Source organism: Dermochelys coriacea, chromosome 12, assembly GCF_009764565.3.
Source record: "Dermochelys coriacea isolate rDerCor1 chromosome 12, rDerCor1.pri.v4, whole genome shotgun sequence".
Taxonomy (NCBI): Eukaryota; Metazoa; Chordata; order Testudines; family Dermochelyidae; genus Dermochelys; species Dermochelys coriacea.
In genome coordinates, this window is record NC_050079.1 from 8131615 (window position 1) to 8157203 (window position 25589).

A 25589-nucleotide genomic window follows, 5' to 3' on the forward strand; every position below is an offset into this window, starting at 1 on the left:
GCTGTCATTTTTTTTATTATTAAAAAGAGTCTTGAGTCTTTATTGTTTTTATCTGTTTGGGTTATTTGGTGGTTAAAGATTTAGATACTGTTTAAATTAACCTTTGGACTTAATTGTAGCTTTGAGCAGAGGTTATTGCATTGCAGGCATATACAGCCCAACAAAACTGTCAGCGACATGAAAATGCAGACCCTTCATTAACATACGTTTAGCTTAACTACCATTTTTCCATGATATTTAAACATATAATATTGTTATGATGAATCTGAAGGATAAAATATGCTGCTTATAGAAGAAGAAAATTTTTTTAAAGTATTACTCTTTCACATACACCTTAAACATCAAATGAAAAGTAAAAGGGTATGTAAAATATCAATGTGTCTTTCATTGTCACCAAAAGAAATTAAATGCTGCAAGCAATCATGGAATTACAGGAAGGGATGTAAAACAGCAGAGATGAAACCATGTTAAAAGCCAGTCACCCAATGATTAAAGTCAGGCCAGTATATTCCAGCAGTCAGGTGATGGTGCCATCATTACAGTGCAGAAAGCCAGAGAAAAATCGAGAAACGAACCACCCCCATCTTAAAGAAAAAAATTAGAAGCACCAAAGAACTAAGGAATGTATTTGTTGATCTCCAAAACACACCACCATGATGAAGTGCTTTACAATTTGTGAGCGTACCGTTATCAGACGGCTGGATGCACACACTCAAACTGCATATTTAACACACACAACCCATAACAATTCAGCTCCCTCCACCATTAACAATTTGTTGGTGCACAGAACTCTTTGAATTTTAAAGCTTTTCAGCATAACCCTGCTCTAATTACACTTCACCATGCAGAAATTTTGCCAACCAAATGCAAATTTAATATTGTCTCTCAAAAAATTCAAGAGTCTTGGGCATCTGCGCTTTATTTTTTTGAAGTATGAAGAACTAACAAAGCACCATTTTAATGTGCGTTAACGCCAAGTTCATATGCAGCACCGACATCAACATCAAATCAATTCACTATTTCCATTGTTTTATTCATTAAAAACAACTCTCAATGAGCAACAGAGTGTTAGCAAAAACAGCAGCACCACAGAGATGTACAGTTTATTTCTAGGCAGCAAAGAAAACTGGATCTCTGAATTAACACTGTACTACCAGTTTTGGTGGCTGTGTCATTTAATAGCTGCTATATTTGCAGAATGTGCTTTGTAACTCAGACTTATCAATTTGAGAGGCAACACTGGGCATCTCTAAGGCCAACTAAGGGGCTTCACAGTACAGAGAGCTTCACAAGTGGCAGAGTTGTCTCTTCAAGGCACTGTGTTTCTCCTTTGGAATTAGCAAATTTGAGCTTTGGCTCAGATTACTGCGACAAGGGACAATCCAGGGTGAGTTTTTCCTTTAGCAATGCAAAAAGTAAACCCTCCTCGTTTCTGATCAAATAACTACTGCACTGAGAAGCTGGGGCCTTAAACCAGAAGTTGCACAGGTGAAAACAGGATTCAACACACATGTTCTTAAAGGGAAATCCCCCAGTCAATACCATTTAAGGAAAAGCTATTGACAAGCTGCCCAGGAGGTTGGGCAGTCTCCATTTTGGGAGAGGAAGGGAAAGGAGAAGGATACTTTTAAAATATTTTTATAGATATAATCTAGTTCATTTATTTCTCCCCTTTATTCTAAGTGACTGAGTAACTGAGGGACTCCTGATAGTTCTGCGCACTTCAGCAGCTCATCCTTTCTCCGGAGTAGGAAAGAAATGTAGTCTAGAGTACTGCAGTTCCCGACCCAGATATATAGCATTTTTGAAAGGCTTGCCACGTGCCTAACCTATTCTTCACAATTAGATGGTATAGTACCACGTGTTGGGCACGCGGATTGCTTTCATTTTATAGCCACATGCATGAAGGAGGAAAGAGTATTATTTAGATTGTAAGCTCTTTGTGGTAGGGGCTGCCTATTATTATGCATTTGTGCAGTGTCTAGCACAATAGAGTCATGATCTTGGCTGCAAAGGTTTTCTGTAACTTCTTGGCTATGTAAATTGCTGCAGAGTTATGCATTACATCTAAGCTTTTATTTTAAAAATGTTTCATTTCTAGCTCTTATGGTTGCAAAGAAAGCCTACCTAATAAGTTGTAAATTTTTGATAGTGTGGGTACTTAACCACTGCAACAGTTTACCAAGGATCATGGTGGAGTCTCCATCATTGACAATTTTTAGATCAGGACTGGCTGTTTTTCTAAAAGGTCTGCTATAGGAATTATTTGGGGGAAATTCTCTGGCCTGTGCTGAACAGGAGGTCACAGTGGTCCCTTCTGGCCTTGGAATCTAGGAATTACTGTAATGTAATGCAGAGTAACTCAATTCAATGTTGCTTTCCCAAGTTTGCAGATATCTGAGAGCAATAGCTCTGAGGGATGCGAACTGCACCCATTCATCCTAAAGAAGTGGTAAAATCTGAAGCCTGGTGATCGCTTCACTTGTGATTACTTTAGTACAGTGACAGGTTTCAGAGTAGCAGCCATGTTAGTCTGTATTCGCAAAAAAAAAAAAAAAAAAAAAAAAAAAAGAGTACTTGTGGCACCTTAGAGACTAACAAATTTATTTGAGCATAAGCTTTCGTGAGCTACACGAAAGCTTATGCTCAAATAAATTTGTTAGTCTCTAAGGAGCCACAAGTACTCCTTTTCTTTAGGACAGTGGTTCCCAAACTGGGGTTCGCAAAATGTTATAGGGGATTCTCGGGATAAAAAATTCCCTAATGGCGGACAGAGCTGTCCCTAGGGACCCCGGGCAGCGCTGGGCCAGCAGCCCGGAGCCCCTGGACTTCCAAGAGCTAAGCAGATCAAAGCAAGCATATCTATCACACTGAGGAGATTTAAACTTCAAGACTCCTTGCTTTCATCCAGATCATACCACTCGATCCATTGTCTACAGCCAAGCGCTACGATATAACCGCATTTGCTCCAACCCCTCAGACAGAGACAAACACCTACAAGATCTCTATCATGCATTCCTACAACCACAATACCCACCTGCTGAAGTGAAGAAACAGATTGACAGAGCCAGAAGAGTACCCAGAAGTCACCTACTACAGGACAGGCCCAACAAAGAAAACAACAGAACGCCACTAGCCATCACCTTCAGCCCCCAACTAAAACCTCTCCAACGCATCATCAAGGATCTACAACCTATCCTGAAGGACGACCCATCACTCTCACAGATCTTGGGAGACAGACCAGTCCTTGCTTACAGACAGCTCCCCAATCTGAAGCAAATACTCACCAGCAACCACACACCACACAACAGAACCACTAATCCAGGAACCTATCCTTGCAACAAAGCCCGTTGCCAACTCTGTCCACATATCTATTCAGGGGATATCATAGGGCCTAATCACATCAGCCACACTATCAGAGGCTCGTTCACCTGCGCATCTACCAATGTGATATATGCCATCATGTGCCAGCAATGCCCCTCTGCCATGTACATTGGCCAAACTGGACAGTCTCTACGTAAAAGAATGAATGGACACAAATCAGACGTCAAGAATTATAACATTCAAAAACCAGTTGGAGAACACTTCAATCTCTCTGGTCACTCGATCACAGGCCTAAGAGTGGCTATACTTCAACAAAAAAGCTTCAAAAACAGACTCCAACAAGAGACTGCTGAATTGGAATTAATTTGCAAACTGGATACAATTAACTTAGGCTTGAATAGAGACTGGGAATGGATGAGTCATTACACAAAGTAAAACTATTTCCCCATGGTATTTCTCCCTCCCACCCCACCCCCCACTGTTCCTCTGATATTCTTGTTAACTGCTGGAATTAGCCTACCTTGCTTGTCACCATGAAAGGTTTTCCTCCTTTTCCCCCCCCTACTGCTGGTGATGGCTTATCTTAAGTGATCACTCTCCTTACAGTGTGTATGATAAACCCATTGTTTCATGTTCTCTTTGTGTGTGTATATAAATCTCTCTTTTTTTTTCCACCAAATGCATCCGATGAAGTGAGCTGTAGCTCACGAAAGCTTATGCTCTAATAAATTTGTTAGTCTCTAAGGTGCCACAAGTACTCCTTTTCTTTTTGCGAAGACTCCTTGTAAGAAATTGAAAGGGAGGTGGATATATTTTGCTGTTTTTAAAATTAAATTGGCAGCTAGTTTTGTTTTTAAAATGATTATGAAGAACAGGGATTTGGAGCTGTGCTCCGGCTCCGCTCCAGCTCCAGACAAAAACCTGCAGCTCCACTGCTCCGGAGCTGCTCCGTGCTCTGCTCCAAAGCCCTGATGAAGAACAAGTTTAAGCTTTGTGGTAATGTGCATTGTTTGCCTGGACTGCTGCTTGTGTAGGAGGAACTCTGAGTTGGCTTCCTAAATCCCTTCATGCTGTTTCACATCTAATACTCCTTGATGAAAGATAGGAGCCTTGTTTTATAACAAGCTTATTCAAAGTGATACAAGCTATGAAAGTGAGATCTTGGGTGAGTATTGTCATTTTCATAATGTAATAAAAATACTGTAATGATAAATAATAAATAGTGTGTAATAAGTATGTCATAAAAACAAATTTTATATTTCCAAGATCACGGCTTTTATAATTCATACTCTGGTAAAGGAGAAAATCTCTGGAAATATTCAATTTTAAGAGGGGGTTCGCGAGACTTGACATTTTTAGTGAAAGGGGTTGACAGGTTGTTAAAGTTTGGGAGCCACTGCTTTAGTAGAAACATTCATTCAGCATGCCTCTCAATCATTATTGGACATAGTAGCAGCTACTGTAGGGGCAGGTAGGAAAGTACTGTCAAGGGTTGTGGGGTCAGTGGCAAGGCGAGTTATGCACATCCTAGTATAATGCACCATGTCCCAAACAGAGAGAGAAGCAAAAATAGTACAGAAAGGGTTATGAACAATTTTTAATGATCTATTCTAAGAATTTGTGAAGTGCACATCACAGTCATTTGGACAATCGGCATCCACAACTATATTCCAATAGGACAACTAAATGTTAATCTGCCTATCGGAGAGATGGAATGAAGGAAGAGGTGCGTGTCTAAGGAACTCAACTGACTTCACCCTGTGAGGCAGAAAATCCCATGCAGGTCAAGCCGACTTTTAAATTATGGACATTATATGAACAAAAAGAAAAGGAGTACTTGTGGCACCTTAGAGACTAACAAATTTGAGCATAAGCTTTTGTGAGATACAGCTCACTTCTCTACGGATGTGGCATCCGATGCTTATGCTCAAATAAATTTGTTAGTCTCTAAGGTGCCACAAGTCCTCCTTTTCTTTTTGCGAATACAGACTAACACGTCTGCTACTCTGAAACCTGTCATTATATGAACAGTTACTTTCACTTCCCATCCTCTTTTCTCGTACGTGCGTGCACACCTGTTCTCTTCATCAGACCCCACAAAAGACTTCCTTCCTCTCAAATGTACAGTTACATCTCTGTGGACAAAGGGATAGTTTCTACAAACAGAAAAACAAAAGCCACTGCCACTTCCTGCCTTAAATTCAAGTAACCCCCTTAAAGCAACCTACTATACAATCACTGGGGCTTCATAGTAATCTATGCTTCATTTCTTTCACTTGAGAGAGTCTTGTGTGGGGAAATGAGCATGAAAAGCTCTCCTGGATCTTATATTAGCTCATGTTTGAGCTTCTATATCTATAGTGTCTGCTATTATCAATGAACATTAGACAGTGACAATCATGGGCACTGCTGGCCGTCAGTTAAAACAGTGGTAGGTAGCTTCCTTCCTGAAAATTTTTTTCCCCGGTTAATCCAACTTCACTGTCGCACTGATTTTGGTGAGTGACTTAAGGAACTCTCTCCCTCCCTCCCTCTATCAGGTTGGTGGAGACTGATTATCTAGTATTAGTGACATTCTAGGTCTCTTTAGAAAGAGGGCAGCAGTACCCACCCCAATGGACTGCCCACGTTAGCAGATCTGCAGAGAAACACTTGTCATCCTCTTGGTGTGTGGGGATTCATAAGAGGCCTGTGAGTGCAGGAGTCACATTGAGCAGATTAGAATAAAAGATCACCTAGGAGAAAGAAATGTCAATTCCACATTAATACCCTGTTTTGCATCCTACAAGTGCGTTCACATGAGAACAGCGCAGAACTAAATTTGAACTTGGCAAAATGTGTATTGCTATTGAACCTCATTCACTGGAAGGAAGCAAGGGCTTGGCAGTGCTTGATAAAGTTTTTGGACTAATGCAGACAGAAAGTGGCTTGCCTAAGGCCACAGAAAGAGTCAGTGCCAGAGCTAAGATTGGAGCTCAAGTGACTGGTTCTCAGACCAGCGCTTGAGCCCCTACACCGTGCTACCTCTCCTACAAAAAACAGCAAACCCAAGAATCAAACTGTCTTCTGACAACACGGCACAGAGGAGTCCTGCATTTAGGTACAGACTGTTTCCTGAAGTCTGTTCCAGACAAGAGTCAAGGGGCTAGTGCCCATGGCATTAGGAGACCCCCACGCCTCCCAACAGCAGTCAGTGTGTGCTGCTTTTATGATTAGGCAGATGGGGAAAGAATTCTCCTTTTAGTTTACAGATAGTGACAGCCCCAAGTGGCAGGCAGGAGGGGGAAGCCTCCCCTTTCTAGACTAGTAATAAAGATTAGCACTAACACTAGCTGTGCTGTTCCTGCCATCCATGCCCCACACGCCAATTAGCGATACAGTTTGTCAGACTGAAGAGAGAACTTGCACCCAGGTCAGCAATTTGACAAAGTGTCGCTGAACTACTGCACGTCCATATTTATACAAGAGACGAGAGCAGGAACTGGTTTTAATTAGAGCCTTTTAAACAAAGAACCAAGGATGTTACCCATGCTCTCAGCATCAGGTGACAATGCAGTCGTAATCCTTTAAACAAAGAGTAACAAGTGTCCATTTACCCAAAGCAATTGTTAAACGTCTACTAGGATATTATTATCAACATTATAATGTGCCATGCACATTCAAACCATTTTCCACCTCCAGCATTAAAAAGAATAATCACCTTAAAAAACAATTAACCCTAAGCCAAACAGCTTGTTTGCTGCAGAATTCTAGGCATGTTTAAAACATGCCTATGCTCATTTAAAAGAAAATCCAGTGTTTGGACCATTAAACGTTGTCTGAAAATCCCTCCCTCATGCAGTGCTAGTGCATGGTGTGAGTCTATAATTATGCAAAGGAACATTTTATTTTCAATTCAGAACACTATTCCCCCCCCCCCCTTTTTTTTTTTTTAAACATACAAGCCCTGAACATCAATCCCGCTTGCAGAGGGCTACACGTGTTGACATGACCAAATTGGAGTCTCTCTCCTCGCACTGCACTCTCACTGGGAGGTTCACTTTGGAAATCCAATGAAGTCCATGCTCAAAGAGCTCTTTTATAAAATTGTCACCTCAGATCATCATAGGCAAAGTCCTCCTAACCCAGAGATAGAATTATAATGTTCAAATACAGCTGGGTGGCCTCACACACTTTCCCTAATTTCAGTATTTTTATTTTAGCCACTACAACTGTTAATAGAATTGCACAAGAAGTTAAAATCCAGCACCCCTCATTGTCATACATTCAAACGAGCATAGAACCAATGCAGTTAACCAAGTATCTTATAGAGACCCAAATCAAATTAATGACTGTCAAAAAACAAGTCCATCTTTCAACTTTAACGCCTAGTGATGGCTCACTGATGTCCTTAATTCACTAAGGGACCTGATTTAAGAGCATCCTTTGACACAGCCCAACAATGAATTATTAACTTCAGTGAAAGTAGCAAAGCATCAGCTTCATGATCTTTCTACTATGATTAGGCACAATGTAATTATTAATGCCCCTGTTTCTGTCACCTCACACACAGTCCCTGAATTTTCTTTGCACAGGGCCCAAAAGGCATCACACACACACACACACACACACACACACACACACACAAAAAGGTTATGCTTCTACCAGCTTCTTCTGCATGATCAGAACCAGCTGAAGACTGAAAACAAAGAATATAGGGCTTGATTCACCACAGCTATACATTTTATAGGCAGGTCTGAAGACAAGATCTCCAACCTGAAGAGCTTATAATCTAAATGGAAGGCAATGAGCTGCAATAAAAAGCAGTGTGACTGAATGGTGGAGTTTAGCATGTTTCATTAGTTCCCAGATTTGTTTGGAGTTTTTAATTTTTGGAGTGGGGAGAGATAATCCATTGTATAGTTTATAGTACAGAGGACCAAGGTTTGAGAGCCTTTTGAAAAAATTATTTCTTCTGACGGGACTCAAATAAAAAAAATAATAATGTACTGTCACCAGCATTAAAGAAAGGTGTGTTTGATCCATCCGCATGTACTAGGATTAAAATGCTGACATTAGAAATAAGGTGCTTAATACACTCATGGGGTTCAGACACTTCAAAACACACACACTTGCCTTGCAGAGCCAACCTGAATCTTGCACGTGAAAGCTCACTTGAAATCCATGTTGGCATGCGGGTGGGTTTAATTTAAGTCAATTCTATTCAATATAGGTTCTTACGCCACACTCATTATCGCAGTCCCTGAGCACCCTCCAGTAGTGCATTCAGCCACCATAACTAACATCTATCGTGTACCATTTGTTCTCGCATCCTCTCCACAGGGGGAGTTAGAGACAGTAACCATACGTACCAAATACCTGCAACAACTAAGCAGGAAATTCCTGCAGATTTTGGCAGACGCACCCGATTCCTCCTCACACACCACAACGTTGCAATTTCTGATGGGATAACATCATGAAATTGCTAGCAACACGATCTGAAAACAGCCTGTCACTTCTCCTTCAAACACCATTTTTATGCAGGCGTTGTCCCAGAATCAGAAGACCAACATGAAAAAAAAAAATCTATTATTGCCACTACAAATTAACTTAGAGATACTCAACAGTGCGGAGGAGATCTTCCTTTCCTCTTCTAGGCCCAATCCAGTATTGTCTCCTTTGAGTAGGGATAGGATATCTAGGATGTCACCTTCCAGAGGGGAAGGAAAAGTATTTGTCTCTTGGGTTTGAATAGAAAGAAACAACAAAAAAAATCTTTACATTTAGTTGATGGATGGCGCTCCCTGTCCTTGAATCCTTTCCAAAAGTGGTGTGTGTGATGAATGTAGAAATTGTATTGTAATATTTTTTATGAACTATCTGTATGACTCTATACCTATCACCCTGGCATTGCAACGCAGTGGGTGAAGGAGGATTAAAGTGCTGCTCCTAGGTAAAGCAGGAGGCACAAGGTGTTTGTGTTACCTAACTGTCTAGGATGATATGAATGGGTACTTAACTTCTGTCCTGTGGCAACCTATATCAATGGAGGATCCATAAAGAAAATGGGAACCCAACAACAACTGAACAACTGACACCTAACAACGAGAAACTCTGGCAGGTTGAACATCTGAGCTATGGGGGCAGGATAAGAAGTGGGGCTTGGAGAGACACAGGAATGCTCTTACCTGGAACTGACAGGCAGATAGACAGGACCAAAATGGTTTTCAGAGCAGCATGGCTGAGTGGAGCCCTGATGCTAGCCAGTATGGACTGTGTCTTAACCTTTGCTTCTCTAAGCTACCGTAAGGACTTCCCGATTCCGTAGGCCAGTTGACTAATAAATTGTTACTTGATTCAAAGCCAGCTGGTGCCCAAAGGCCCAGTTTCAATTGTGGAATTGTGGAGGCCAAGGGCCTGCCCTGTGCAACAGTATGGATCCCTGGGGCCCGGTATAATACAGGGGTCACTCCCAAGGGACTGGTTACAGACTGGGGCACAGACCAGACCCTATGAATCTGTGGCAGTTAGGATATAAAATTTTAAGATGAAGAGGTTTTAAAACTAATGATTTCATTAGTGGTATCATTTCTCTTGCACGCACATGCCTCAATCTTTCCCACTCCACCATCTTTTCTGCATCTCCTCCCTTCTAGTTTGTGTCTTTGCCCGTAGGGTGCGCAAGTTAACAAGTGCCAGTGCATTCTGGCTTTTACACAGTAGCTCTTTCTGAAAGGCAAGGGCAAGCAGTAGGACAGATCATTAGGGTGTGGTGAGTAGATTTGGGAGGTGACAAATCTTAGGGCGCAGTCCGGCCATCAAGCATGGTGCAGGGTGGCAAAGCTGAGTATCTTGTAAGACCAGCGGCTCTGCTTGTGCAGACACTCTTCTAGAAGCAACAAACACCAAGAGAAAGGTCAAACCCAAGAAGACACAGACACCCCCAAGCACACCGGTAAGGAAGCAAATATGGAAAATTTGTTATTTCATCCCTCACTCACCCCTTGATAAGAGAAGCTCACAGAAAACTGAGTCGCAAGCTGCCAGTTTAGAAGAGGAGCAAGAACTCGTTCCAGGCAGATGACGAGAGTACGCAGAGGCTTTCATTTTAGGCAATGTGCACAGCCATACGAAACAGGGATTAGTCTTTCACAAAAAAAGACAACCTTGTCAAGTGCACAGATAAAGACAAGCTCTCTCAAGAAGGGACATGGGCTGCCTTCGAGGAATAGCAAAAGAATAGAGCGTCTTTCAATTGGAGGTCACCAGCTCAAACGCAGACTAGATCTGTAGTGACCAAAAGCTATTAATATCTAAAGGCCCGTCAGCAGTTTTGGCAAAAAGTATTACGGATCTTGCTTCAGCTCCTGATGGACAAGTGTCTATGCTAAAAAAACCAGAGAAATTGACACTAACTGACATTTCTGTTGGCTCCAAGAAGAAGGACCAAGGACTGAATGGGCATGATGAGTGGTCAGGATTGAGGAGCAATGGCAGAGAGGGAAAGGTTGCATGGCTCCATTGGTCTGTGAATAAATTGAGGACTTCATTCTCCACGGCTGTCAAGCCAGTATCTTAATCAATTGCAACTATTGTCACAAAGAGGTAGGCATACACAAGTGCTTATTGCTTAAATATCTGTAACTACTAGAGAATTGCACTTAGGAAGATATCCATTTAACATCTACAAGGGGGCAGCATAAAGATCCAGTCACAACTGCACTGCTCACATCTCAATATAGTTTCAGGTAAAATTGATTTTGATAATCCATTAACTTTATATAATTTACATGTCATGCAAAATAACACCCCTAAATATTACTTATTTTCCCCCCAAAGATTAGAAGAGACTCCAACTACCATTCAGGGCCTTGCTACACTGTGAAAAAAAAGAACCCAACAGAAAGGATCCTATGCAAATATCCCTATACTGATTAAGGTTATGCGTACGGCCCAGATAGATCAACTAATGACAGGTAACCTAGTAAGGATACTGGGCCAGTCACTGGCCCTCTACCCAAGACACCCAGACTTCTTAAATCCTGACCACCAAATCTACATTTTGAACATCTGGATCTTATCTTGAATAGTGAAGTACATCGGGTTTGGAAAGTAAAAACTACAATTTCATCATATAATGTTTAATACTCAGAGATGCATCCAATATTGTAGTCAATTTAGCTTCAGTCGTGAACTTGTATCTCTCTTACATGTATCCCATTGAACTGGTAGCCATCCAGCAACATGTTGTATAATTCAGAGAGACGTCCCTGAAATATATTCCTTTCTAAATCATCATTTGATCAATAACAGAGGCCTGTGGATATTTTTGCATAGGGTTTGGGTCAATCAACATCCATACACTACTCTGGAAGAATACATTTCTTTTGGACCACTACATAGACCAAGCTTCAGTAATATGGCTATTACAAAGCGTACTGCCACATCTTCATGAAAAAAACCGTAAGTAGTCAGTCGAGATATAATGCAATAACTAACCAGACACTGCTTTGGGACCAGTTCCCTGTTGACAATACGAATTTTTGTCCGTGTTCACTTGGGGCAGGGGTGAACTGTAGCGAAGGGAAATATTTTATTTCCTTTTAAAATATCTTTATTATTATTTGCTACAACCAGGATCCTCAAGCTGCTGAAGTAGTCTAACACTCCCAAAATAATTGTCACCCTGCATCCTTCGTTATCAGCAAAGGCCTTTCTTGCAAGTCCATGGATTCTTTCAACAGATCCTCTTTGCTATCTAATTTGAGAGCCTTAGGTATTAAGCGTTCGAGGAATGCAATCAAATCCTGTCACTTCCAGGCCTTCCGGGACACCTATTAATTTACCCTCCTACAGAGAGATAGTTTATCATCTCTTGCAATTGCAAGAATCTAAAAAAGTGGAACAGGTCAACTTAAATTGGCATTGGCATTGCAATTATTTAAAGTCTATAAATAGGAGTTGCCACTCTATAAATTAAAATGTTATATGGTAATGCCCTCTCTCTTTTCTAGCTTCTAAAACTAAGCTCTGATTAAAGTCAGGTATAGAGGGACTGTGGCTAAGGCTACAATTTTTTCACGGATTCCGTGACTTCTAAAGACCTCCGTGACTTCTGCCCGTGGTGACTGGGAGTTGCAGGGCCCACTGCCTCCCATAGGGGCAGGGAGCTGCGGGGTACCCCTGCCACCTGAAGTGACATGGCCCCCACAGCTCCCCAGCCCCCACTGGTGGCAGGGGGACCCTGGAACTCCAAGCCAGCCCCAGCAGCTGCCCAGCGGCTTCCCATTTGGTCGCAGATATTTTCACAGTAAAAGTCAGGGACAGGTCACGGGCTTCTATGATTTTTTTCTTTATTGCCTGTGACCTGCCCATGACTTTTATTAAAAATATCTGTAACAAAAACTTTGACTCTGCTATGGCCATAGCAGAGTCAGAGTCAATGGAGAGAGCGTAAGCTTTCGTGAGCTACAGCTCACTTCATCGGATGCATTCAGTGGAAAATTTTCCACTGAATGCATCCGATGAAGTGAGCTGTAGCTTATGCTCAAATAAATTTGTTAGTCTCTAAGGTGCCACAAGTACTCCTTTTCTTTTTGCGAATACAGACTAACACGGCTGCTACTCTGAAACCTGTCAAATGGAGAGTGTGTGACAGAGTGCTTAAAAATTACGTACCCTATGTCATACTAATAAAGATTGGCATTAATATCTAAAGAATAACTTGTTAGAATCTCTCTTTTCCATTAAATATGGAAATGACAAGAGTATTCATCATCTCCAAATTGTTTCATAATTGCTGTCTCTCTACCCCTGGTATATCAGGGAGCCAACGGAAAGATGTCTACAATCAAACCCTAGTAACAACAGGAGCTTGAAGTAGCCAGGCATCTAACAACAAAAGAGAAGAGAAGATGGCCTGTTTTTCTCTGATATCCTTATATTCCTTGGCAGGAAAGTTGGACCACGTGAAAGGCTACCTTTGCATCGGACAATCAGAGGGGCTGACTATTTAAAAATAAAAACACTGCATCTTCATGGCTAGAGAGGTGAGGGAGGAGGAAAGAGGGCATAAGGATTTGCAATACAAATTTATCCCAGATCGCCCTTAGTATTAGGAAAAGTCAATTTCAACATAGATGTTGTCAGCATAAGTTTCAGTTGATAGCATTGCTGGCTCAAGTTGACTTTCACTTTAAAGTTTGAACAATTACTATTAGGTCCGACTGGGAGAAAATCATAAGCTTTTTGGCAAGCATAAGCTGCTCATTTCCTTTTTAAAAGGTACGGTCTAACAGGTGATAACTCTACCTTCTAAAATCCTATAATTTAATGGAAAGCTGAAATGGCAGGAAATGGACTGCAATAAGTCTTGGCTAGAAGTCGGAGTGAAAAAGACTCAGTAAAACACAGGACAGTTGCCAGAGGGAAAATTCTTGGTTCCTGATCTTTCAACACAAAGAAACCCCCACACTGTTGTTATCCCACACTTGGTACCGTACAAAGCTGTGGTCTGAGCTGCTGAAGGTTAAACTGCAATCTCCTTTAACTTCCTGTATTTGTTTCTAATCCTAACATGAACTATAGGCTCAAGCCTGCCACCCTTGCGAATATGAATAATCATTATGGATGAATCTACCCATTTGAGTAAGAATTGCAAGATCAGGTCCTCCATTACATATATTTTTAAAGAGCTTGAAATTCTTGTTTCTGCAACCCAGAAGACTGTCTAAGCAGCCTGGCTCCCTGAGCTTCTGAGTGCCCCACACAGAACAAGAAATACAAGAGACTGAGCAAGGAATCAATGGTTTTAAATTCCAGATCAGAAAGGAGTGTTGTACATCACAGCCGAGATGAGTTATCAGAAGAAGAGAGATCTGTTTTGGTATGCAGGGCTATTAACCTTTAATTCAAAAGGATCTTTTAAAATTGTGAACAAAAGGAAAGGCCAATATAAGAAAGTTTTCTATAAAAGAGAAAAATAATGGCAAAGTAATTATTATTTATTATTTGTATTATCATGCGTAGGAGCCCCAGTCATGAATCAGGACCCCATTGTGCTAGACACTGTACAAAAAGACAGTCCCTGCCCCAAAGCACGTAATCTACATATAAGACAATAGATATAGGACAGACTGAGGGAGGAGTACAAGCAAACAATGAGACAACATTCCTACACTTGCCCCAATGTCTGTCAAAAAGCTCACCAGCACTGTGCATCTTGAAGAATCCAATTTGAATGGTTTCATGCTTTCTACCACTTGATAAGTAGTTTTCATGGACCAACATGAAGCTCTTATTTTAGAGATTCTTTCCAGTATGCAGAAGTTAAATACTCGAACATGGAAACTTAACGAATGTCCACTTTTTATAATCAAAACCACATTAGAACTCTTGGATGGCCAAATTATATCATAAAATGCAGGATTTCAACATTCTGGCATTGAGCCAACAGCATAATGGCTATTCAGATACTAAGTAAGGAAATGGCTCTGCATTAAGCCTACAAATAAGTCAACAATCAATAGTTCAGTATTACAGTAAAAATGTGACGTACTCTTTAAAATTGCTTCTGGCTTCATCCTTCTCTTTGTCATGCACAGCTCCCAACATAAAACCACAGAGTATCAAGAGGGGACTGAAATACAACTTATTTTCACAGCTACCAAACAGATTTATCTTAAGTTCCTAACCCAAATAGTGCTCTAATACTGCAAGGAAATTTTTTATTCTGTAACTGCAGGGCGGCATACGCCAAAGAAAAAAGGATAGAATTTCTGACAGTAAATTAATCTGGCACTTCAGCAGGTAGAGCAGCAACATTAAAAACAAACAAACAAAGCAAGCTACTGTGAATTAAGTGCTTGGTTCAGACTCTGGCTCACCGAAAAAAACAATTTCTCAACTAAAAGGCGAGCAAAAAAAGTTTGCATTCACATACATGAAGCCTGCTATGGTTTAGTGTTGAATCCAGGCTTATTTTGGTATTGCCTATATGGCCCCATCACAATTGTATCCAGGCAACTCAACATACTGGACCAATCTAGAAAAACTAGCACCCAAATCAGTGACAGGATGTTGGACTTCCAGGAAAGAAGTATAACACACCACTCATATCCTGCTTGTAACAAAATGAATGCCTTAAATCTAGCTTCTGTCTTAGAACTCGTATGTATCTACATGCTGCTGAACCACTGGGGGAATCCTCCTCTCTTTTTAAGTGATGCCATTGTACGACTGCAAAGCGTAAAATAATTATTGACTAAGCTTAGAGAGCAGTTTTTGTTTGGAGACATGTTGGGTTAAACCATGTTTTTCAGAAGAAATCATTGCGGTTCTTAACCCAACATGGTGAAACCATGAGAAAGCAGAAGCATACTCCATTCTCATCCCCACACCCTCATTCAAGCCACTGCAAGAGAACTTCACCATACCTTTTCAAGCATACCTCATAGCTCCTGCAAATACCCCTTGCTGAATTTTCCATCTTCTTCCTTGTGCTCAAAAGGGACCGGCATCTATACATTCACTCTCTTCTGCTGACACATTACATTCTGATCAATGGAAAAAATTAGTGCCCAATCTCTGGCCATGGAACTTCTGGAGTTGAGGAAGTTGGGGGTAAGACATTGTAATGTTGTTGCAACCAAGGTTCTATGAACATGTGCAGTGCCCTTGTCTTTTCAGAAGGGTCAGTTGTAAGTTTTGTGAAGCAGTTCACAGTGGCAGTTTTATTCCCCAGGTTTCACTACAAAAGTTGCAAGTTGGGATAGAATATCTCAACAGCTTGGTAATGGGATACAAAGAGTTTTGCCACCAGGGCTATGTCTTTGCTGCTCAAGATAACTCCTCTCAAGTTAGCCTCACTCAAGTAAGTTCAATCATACTGCATAACACCACCCAACCCACACAGAGTGATTGTATTAGCAGCACAAAGTGACTGTGTTAGCCGGTAACAGGCCGTGCTAACTCAAGCTGTAGCTTATACCCTTTGACATCCAGTCAACTCAAGTAAAAAGCACCACCACACTGAAGTTAAGGGTGTTTGTGTGTGGACAGGACTCAAGTTACGGATAACAGTTATAATTTGTGTTAACTCCACAGTGAAGACAAGCCATAGGTCACTGATTCAGAGCCACCCCAAGTTGGTTGCGACTTGAAACCTTCTGCCATTCAATGGCTGTTTGTGGTCTTCAAAAAATTATATATAAAATGATGCAGACACCTATTCTCTAGGAACTAGACTGAAACTGCCCGTTTTATTTTATTTGTTTTTTCAGGTCAGTGAAGAAGCTCTCCCACTGCAGTCAACTTCACACTCCAAAAATACATGGGGCTGGCAAGAGTAAAAGCACTTATGAGCAGTAAGCCAGACAGTCCACTTATGAGAAGAAGCAAGTCCATTTTTATCCAGCATTCTAAGTTTATTAGGGCTTATAAGAGGAATACTGCTGATTAAAACACATTTGTGGTAACTAAACAGGTTCTCAATGACAATAAAGAGAAGATATTTAATACTTTCATACTACCTTCCATCAGAGGACCCCAAAACACTTTATAAACACTAAGCAGCACAAAAGTCATGGATCCATATGCTAAGCATTATCCCCTTTACAGTTAGAAAAATTGAGGCATGGAAAAGTAATTGACTAGCTTGAGGTGACAAATGAAGTGGATGTTGAAAACAAGATTAGAACCCAATTCTGACAATATGGTGGTCCCTTCTGGCCTTAAACTTTATGACTTCCAGTCCTGAGATTTAACCACTAAAGAACGCTGCCTCCTCTCTACATAAATAAAAACACTGTGGGGTTCTAGTCAGGCTATATAGTTCAGTGATATTGGACAGCTACTGAGTCGATATTTGAATCAGTGCACTAAAACTCTACAAAAATATTTGGATTGGCATTCTTGTTCCAGAATGTTCTTGGAACCTATTTCAACCTGTTACTTTCAAAGTATATAACTGATATCCCTTATTGTCTTATACCCTGTGGAGCCTCCATGAAAACAAAAAACCTGCCATTACCTGCTTGTCCAGAACGCATCTGACAATAGTTCACTCATTTGTTTTGAATGTGCTGCTTGCAGTCAGCAAATACTAATGGATAAATCTAAAGTGCTGAAATCTTATATCCTTGTCTATGCACGGAGGCTTGTTCCAAATTTCTGACATGAGAGGAGTACCTCTAATACATCAACAATTTTTATTTCTACTTTATAACCGTTAGCATAAGAAGTCCAACCCTTTATGTTCCACTTTATCTTCACATTCTCACAATGGACTGTGTGCTATAAAATAATGGTAACGCTATTTGTTATTAGATCTTTCCAAAGAACAGAGAATTGGATATTTGTCAGATCAGAAAATGACTTTTTAAAAAAGACAGATCGAAGGAGATGCACCTCGATTTTCCAAATAACCTATAGATTCAGATATATTTGGCATCTGAAATTAGTTAGAAAAGGTGTTTGGTTTTTTAACATCAACCATTGACTTTATGAAGGTTGCAGGTGTTCCCCTAAAACCTTTGTAAAATATCAGGATTTACCGTATTTCTTTTCTGTATTGTTTTAGAATTGTTAATTTAATATTTAATGGAACTAAAATGCATCAGCTAGAACGAGGAACAATGCAATGACTTTTGCCCCTCCCCAAGCACCACCCTGCACTCCCAAGTTCTAACAATTCAATTTAATGCTGAACTGCTACAGTCTTGGGACTCCAGTATAGCCATATCGATGCCCCTCCATCTGGGCTTCCATCACTTGCTGCTATTCCAGCCCTAGCCACCCCACCCCCTAAAAACAAATCACAGCTTTGCCAATGTAGTTATGCCCAAAACTGGAACACATCTTATTTCAGTTCTGGCTTTCTCCTTATCAGAGACTTAAACAAAGTTTACACTAACAACTGACACTGTAAAAATGACATCATGGAGTTTGTTCTATGCTTACTGTCAGTGATTCCCTATCAAGTGGGCTCAGTTTACAAGTAAAAAAGATATTTTTCCCCCAACTTCCAGCCCTGAAAAATTGACATGAGATCTGACAGTCCAGCTGGTGTTTTCCTTCTAATGCCAACAGTAATAAAGGTTCTACAGTGATAAAGGTTCTTGGTAACACCTGTGCAAACCCTTCAATGGTTTAATGATGATGTATAATAAGGAACAGAATCCAGCTTAATTCTTCTTGGCTGTGTTAGCTCTTCTGGGTTAACAAGGGTAACAAGCAATACAATTTTAGTCACAAAATTGAGCACACAGGATTTAATATATACAGAAGGCAGAAAATGCCAGTTTCACAATCACTGTTCAGAGTTGAACTGCACCTTAAATAATTTCCAGTGAATGTCATGGTGGTCTTGCAACACAGAAAACCACCCAATGGGATCTAAGAGGAGACCAAGATCAGTGATGTGGGTGACCAAATCTAGAATTTGAATCTGTTTCCATAAGGGAAAGGCTAACATGAACACAGTGCCCCAGACCATTAATACAAGTATTTGTTTTGTATCCCTTAAGATGATCTAATACTGTATGCATCTGTAGCTCATGAAAGCTTATGCTCAAATAAATTTGTTAGTCTCTAAGGTGCCACAAGTACTCTTTTTCTTTAATACTGTCAATGTCACAAGCCTGGTTCATCCTTTGTCGGTTAAGGAGCCTGGGGCCCGCCAGCCCTGTTTGATTATCAGACCCCATTGGGAAAGGGGCAGGTGTTTCCTATCAAGGGCTGAGAGGCAGAGTTGAAGATGAGGCTGCAGGAGAAAGGTTGACCCATGTGACTAAGGCCTCTGGGTCTCGGCAGCCTGCTTTGGTTGGGAGTTTTGTGCTACTTTGTGAACATCTGGTTGAATTAGTATATCAGCACTCTGGAGGAAGGGTCTAAAAGATACTAGCCATGGCACTGGGTGAAGGCTGGGGAGGCAAGCCAGAAGCCTACACCTGGCCAGGGGCCCATCAGCATTACTCTGTATGGCCAGGGAGGAGCTATCAGGTAGCCATCGGGGCTACCATAAGATATGGTGTACTATTTCATTAGTTGGTAAAGCTGTTGACCCACCCTGTGAAGCCTTGTGAATAGTTTATCCTACATTGCTGGACCAGGTAGGGTCTGGTACTGCAACTGTGGAAACCAGTGGGGAAATTGGGTTATTTGGAGACATACAAAATGGAGCAGGTTAATTCAGCAACCTCCAGAATAAATTGCTTTGTCTGCATTCTGATGTCCTACCCATCAGTGCCCAAAAGCAAATAGCTTATTGGTTCTCTCACCTCTGGGTCTTTAATAGAATTCCATACTCCACATGGAACTGCATTAACTGCACATATGTCAACTCCCGTAGAAAGAAGAGCTGCAATGCTGGGTGGGAGAAAGAAAAAAAAAAAGAGCCCCTCTAGAAAACTTTCTGTTATTTAGACACGTGACAGCGATTCAATTTCACTGTCTATTGCATGCATTTTATATAAGGCAAATAGGCGCAGGATGCCGTCCCTGATCGTTTTCTATTTATCAGCTTGGAACTTCAGATAGAAAAGGGGTGCAACCAAGCAAACAATTGCCTCCTACGCCAATGAAAGAGACTAAAAGAAAATCTTAACTATATGAGGACATAACCTATGTAGACATCTGCAGTTTTCAGCTCCACAGATTAGAACTTTTGCATCAAATATGTTCTGAGAACAAATTATCCTTTTCCCTTTTAATTTATTTTCTCTGCCTTGCATGATCAACACAGACAGAGTTTTCAGAGTTCCAGATGACAAGAAGCAGAAAATGCAACCCAGGTAAAATATTTACATTCCCTGTGATGGTTCTTTCTCCTCATTCCTCATCAACCCGAGATCCTTTTCTGATTCTAAAGACTTCAAGGGGAAGTTCATATAAACTCTGGAGAATGTGATCCAGGCTCCAGGGAGATCTAACAAGAGCATTAAAGGAAAAACATCTGTTTTCAGGAGACCAGAAAAGAAGATCCTACTGAACCTTGCAAGTGCTAAGAGCAGGAACTTTTAAAAGATCTTTTAGAGTTTCACTTTGGCGCTTCAAGCTGTCATACAGTTGGCCCTGCACAAGACAGTGAACATCTTCTGGACTTTGCAATATGCGAAGTGCATAGACTTTAGGAAAACATATGAAAAAGGGGATCCCTCGCTCTTAAGAGGGGCCTTGCCAGGTCAAGAGACTTTGGGAGCTTGGATCAGGAAGAAATAGACAAGATGGTAAAGCAGTGGTTCTCCATGGTCTTTCTTTTCATGGTCAGCCTCTGTGCATTTCGCTTCAGAAGCGGATTATGTCTTCTCCAAGTCTGAGCTTCAGTCCCAGAAGGGTGTTGTGGGGGAATCTGCCTAACAGTGTTTTTTTCCTGCTATGCAATTTGAAATCCCTCAGTAAAATATGGACTCTAAAAGTCACGCTCTGTCCCTAGCAGAAAGGAAGTAAGAGAGGGCCCTTTCTATCAACATTTTAGTGTTGAAAATAATGGCAACAGCCTGTGTCACACCCACGGCCAAACTGACCTCCTCTAAATATGCTCGGGGGCGTCAGGCAAATTTTTCAGGTTGAATTGTCATCTTTCTAGGACAAGGGAAAACAATCTTGACATAGACATTTACTTATTTTCTCAGTTCTTCGCAGTTCTAGAAACGGTAAACAGTCAGAGCCCTTCAATCAGTTATGAAACTAATCTGCAAGCTTGGATACATCTTATAAACAAACTTATAAGAAGAGAATCTGAGAAGATAATAACTTGTCCTGACTAATGGGGTGGGGGAAGATGCCTTTAAAAAGCATAGAAGGTAAGATGTCTCCCATGTGGATTTAACCACAGAGAAGCAACAAAAATACAGTACTGTATATTGCTAACAAATTATGCGCAATGCCATTAAGCACTTCATCCTACCAGCAAATGTGAAGCCAAAGACTTAAACCTCAAGTCAAACAGTGAAACGAAAATAGAAGAGAAGATATAATGTTGATATACAGCATTACTAAAGCAGCCGGGCCTCAGTAACCATCTCTCTCCTCATCGTTATAAATGCATTTAAAATCTCCTGGATATGCCATCTTTAATTCTGAACAAACTAAATTATGAGGCGGGCTGGGCATGGACTAATAAGAAAAATATGACAGTGCTATATGTATGCAAAAAAAATATATATATATTATGGAGTCACACAGTATCATTCCAGAGTTAAGTTTTCTCTGCATCACACTTCTGCAGCTTGGCATTCACAGAGATGTGGGTGGGAGGGCTGTCTGTTAGTCAGGGTGATAGAGGGTCCCTTTCATCGCCGAATTAGTGCTGGTTCCAGATTTACCAAAGCCTTTCAGCATCTTTTAACTATTTAATAGACAGAATAAAAGGGTTCAAACATGCCATTTTCAGTTACAAGCCTCAGGGCAGAAGAGGAAAGAAATAACCAATGTTTCATCAGACTTATTATATGGTAACCCTTAGCAGGCAAAATCAATTACTGTCAAGAGGATTTGTAGATATGTCTCACACATCTCATTGCAATGCTGTTCCCACCCCCCCATTTTCCGTTTGGAAATCTCTTTTCTGCTTCTCTTTCTATATATTAGAATCGAGCCTACAGAATCTTGATGGATTCCAAACGCATTCAGAGCAGACAATTTTTCAAGATATGGTATGACATTCCCACCTGCACACACCCACTCACCTAAGATAAGAATCAAATCTTCAGCAAGCTATTACCATTTTCAGTTTTAGACTAGGTTTTTGTTTTGCTGGATTTCAGTCTATCAAAAAGTAAATGGTGGGGCCTCACCTGGAATACAGTGTGTAGTACTGGTTACCTCATCTCAAAAAGGTATTGCAGAACCAAAGGGGGTTCAAAGCAAGATGACAAGAATGATCAAAGGCCTAAAAAAAAAAAAAAAAAACCCTCTCGTATGAAGAAAGACTGAAAAGATTGGGTTTATTGGGGAGAGCATAAGGGCCTATAAAATAATTAGAAAGTAGATCAGAAACATCTATTCTCCCTGTCTTGTAACAGAAGAACTAGGAGACATTTAATTAAATTAAAAGGTGGCAAAAATTCAAAAAGGAATTTTTCTTTTTTTGCACAATATGTAAACGTAGAACTCACTGCCACAGGAAGTCATTGAGGCCAAAAATTTTACAGGATCAAAAAGGAACTGAACATTTCTACAGATATCAAGCATATCCAGAATTAATGATGACAAAATTGTGGAAGGGACATCAAACCTCATACTTCAGGGCTTAAGCCAAACTCTAACTATTAGACCTGACAAAGGGAGCAGATGACTACACATCAGCCCACTGAAGGGTTCTTATCCCTTCCTCTGAGGCTCTTGCAACTGGCCGTTGTCAGAGACAGGATATTGTTCTAGATGAACAGCAGATCTTTTCCAATGTGGCTATTCCTATGTTTAACATGGTTCCAGCTAATCCCGGTCCCTACCTTGACTCAAACTCAATATTGCCAATCCCAAGTATTCATAAATCATGAGTCAGGCCCCCCACCGCAGAATCTGAGTCTGATTTTTAAAAAAAATCATGAGATTAAAAAAAAATTAATTCAGGGTTCTTTTGGTGTACCTTTTAGTTTCAGACATGCATCCGATGAAGTGGGTATTCACCCATGAAAGCTTATGCTCCAATACATCTGATAGTCTATAAGGTGCCACAGGACTTTTTGCCGCTTTTACAGATCCAGACTACCACGGCTACCCCTCTGATTCTAGTTTCAGATGCTCTCTGGTCATGTTTTCAAGCTTTCTTCACAACCACAACAGCTAGAAACTTCCCTTTTTCTTTTTAAAATGAAAGCCGAGATTCTCACATAACCACCTTTAAGATTTAGCAAGGCTGCTACATTGATTTTAAAACTTTCAGCTCTCTGAGTTTTCCATACCATTATGGCTGGCCATTAGGCTTGGTTTAAACATTGTTCCAGCTAAGTTCAAACTCTGTTGAAATGAGACTCAAATTCTAGCATAGGCTTTTTGTTTCAAGCACAGAATACCTTCTTGCTGAGAAACAATGTGTTGATAGATGTACATGAATTCCTAGCTAGGGCTCCCCTAAATTTCTGTAGACCATGACAGACATGAAAGGTTAGTAAGGAAAACAAATACATGAGGAAGTCTGCAGCAGCTTCTGTTTTCACAGGATTTTCATGATTTAGCTCAAAGTAAATAAATAACCTACTGATGGCTACAATGTAGCTACATCATACAGTATGAAGAATGAGGAGAAGGGAGGAATCATGGAACTGAACACAGAAAGCAACGGGAATGAGCGTGGGTGGAGTCCAAGAACAACAAAATGGAAGAGAGAGAAGGGATGAGAAAAGAAGAGGGGACAGCAAAACGAGAAGAGGCTGGAAAAGAGGAGGGAAATAGGGTACAGGGGATGAGAACACAGCCCATCAGAAGGGCCCAACTGAATAAACTAAATAGATCCACCTTAGGAAGGGTGTGATTTGCCTTAAGTGGCATGGGCTTGGGGGGAGTGATAAAGGTGGTCTTAATTCACTTTGTTCTCCAATAAAAAGTTGGGAAATGTTTGCCCACATCCAAGTACCCTGGGTTTTGTCTGTAATGCTCCAGATATTTCAGGTGCCTATTATGCTTGGGAAACTGAACTGTTTTACCAGTTTGAACTCAAATGGCTGTGGAGACCTCTGAAAGCCTTTACCCTTGTTAGTTAGTGATCATTTTAAATTAGAGGCTAGTGATGCCTAGAAGTAAGACTTTGGAAAGCAGTCAATATGGCTAATTACTATAGACTGGATGGAGAAGCAGACACATATAGCACTGTACCTGTGGCCTTTCCCAGACAGGTAAATCAAATAAATCAGTGGAATTAATGAGTTGAGTAACTTCAGAGTAAATGAGCTGGATTTGAAAAGATTTAATATTAATCATAGTTTGAGAGCTGAAGCTGCTGCAGGTTTCTATAACAGCTTTAGTGAGCAGCTTTGTTGTAGAGAAACGGCCCAGAGTTCAATGCTGTTTGTGAACCACACAGACTCAGTACCAAGAAAATAAAATAAAGGTAAAAAGGCACAGGCTCAGTTCTCCCACCTGTAAAATGGGGATAATGACACTTACCCTTGGGACAGTGCTTTGAGATCCAATGAGGCTCCCATGACGACATTGACATAACAGGCATCACAAAAACTTGATCGAATGATAATAAATGGGACATGGGAATATCAGAGGACAAAATATACAGGAATGACAGAGTAGGTCGTGCTGGTGGGGGGTGGCACTATATGTGAAAGAAAGCGAGTCAAATACAGTAAAAATCTCAAATGACAAACTGTACCACAGAATCTCTATGGATAGAAATTCCATGCTTGAGTAATAAGAGTAGCACAGCAGGAATATACTACTGACCACCTGGAGATTAGAGGGGCTATAGAAATAGAAAACTCAGTAATGGGGGGGTCTATCCCCATATTGACTGGGTACATGTCACCTCAGGACAGGATGCAGAGATAAAATTTCTAGACACCCTTAATGACTGGTTCTTGGAGCAGCTAGTCCTAGAACACACAAGAGGAGAGGCAATTCTTGATTTATCCAAAAGTAGAGCAAAGGATCTGGTCAAAGAGGAGAATATAATTGAACTGCTCAGTAATAGCAACCATAATATAATTAAATTTAACAACCTTTGGGGGATAATACCAAAGCAGCCCACCACAGTAACATTTAACTTCAGAAAGGGGAACTACACAAAAATGACAAAGCTAGTTAAAAGGCACAGTCACAAGAGTGAAACACCTACAAGCTGCACAGAAACTTTTTAAAACAAGCTGCACATAACAGAGGCTCAAATTAAATGTACACCCCAAATTTAAAAAAAATAGTAAGACGCCGAAAAAAGGCCACCATGGCTAAACAGAGTAAAAGAGGCAGTTGGAGACAAAAAGGCATTGTTTAAAAATTGGAAGTCAAATCCTACTTAAGAAAACAGAAAGGCGCATAAACTCTCGCGAATCAAGTGTAAAAACATAATTAGGCAGGCCAAAAAAGAATTTGAAGAGCAACTAGCAAAAGACACAAGAACAGCAAAAAATATTTAAGTACATCAGAAGCAGGAAGCCGACCAAACAATCAGTGGGGCTACTGGAAAATCAAGATGCTAAAGGAGCACTCAAAGAAGACCACGGCATTGCAGAGAAACTAAATGAATTCTTTCCATCAGTCTTCACTGCAGAAGATGTGAGGGAGAAAGAATGTGTCATTCTTTTTAGGTGACAAGCCTGAGGAACTGTCCCAGACTGAGG

At 40.7% G+C, this 25589-nt stretch overlaps 1 protein-coding gene across 5 annotated transcripts in view; it reads right to left on the bottom strand.

Moving 5' to 3' along the window:
• Positions 1-25589, bottom strand: part of NUP93 (nucleoporin 93) — a 127814-nt gene that overhangs the window by 70586 nt on the left and 31639 nt on the right. The gene's annotated exons all lie outside the window — the stretch shown is intronic.